Source organism: Parasteatoda tepidariorum, chromosome 2 (assembly GCF_043381705.1).
Source record: "Parasteatoda tepidariorum isolate YZ-2023 chromosome 2, CAS_Ptep_4.0, whole genome shotgun sequence".
Lineage (NCBI taxonomy): Eukaryota > Metazoa > Arthropoda > Arachnida > Araneae > Theridiidae > Parasteatoda > Parasteatoda tepidariorum.
The window spans coordinates 91067814-91068419 of record NC_092205.1 but is presented as its reverse complement, the minus strand read 5'-3'; positions in this window follow the sequence as shown (position 1 = coordinate 91068419).

Below are 606 nucleotides of genomic sequence, written 5' to 3'. Positions count from 1 at the left end.
ATAAGAGGGTTCTTTCTTCATGTATTTTCAGTTCAATTTTAACTGTAATATAAGAAAACACACATATTCATAAATCTATATAAAATCAATTTCCTTTCGAACACAATTTAAAAGGACGCATAAAACCCCCCACCTAAATAAAATCGGTAAAAATGCCCCAATCGATATTTCTTAATTCAGTGGTTTAACAGTTTCAATCCCATTTCTTCCAAGGTCAACACTTGACGGAACATACCGGACGTTTTCTCTCTCTCGTAACTTTAAACTCTCCCGCAAGTTCTAAGAAAATAGAACCCCTCTTTTTTAGCGAAAAGGAGATCTTCCTCCATTCCCTGATGTAGGGGGAAAGGGGTAGAGAGCTCTAAATACGGAGATCTTTTTCCTACCTGCAAAGGGAGCAGCACATGTTAAGAACCAACATGCAGAAGGGTTAAGAGAAGGAAAAGAATTTACTCACATGTTCTACCTGATGTGTCCAGGTATCATAAAAACACAATGAGAAAGGATTTGGGAAGAGGAGAATCGATCTCAACAAATGAGACCGTCGCGCCATCTGGCGGTGAGAGAAATACTGTTTGCTATTTAATTTCCGCGTGTTTCACCTTC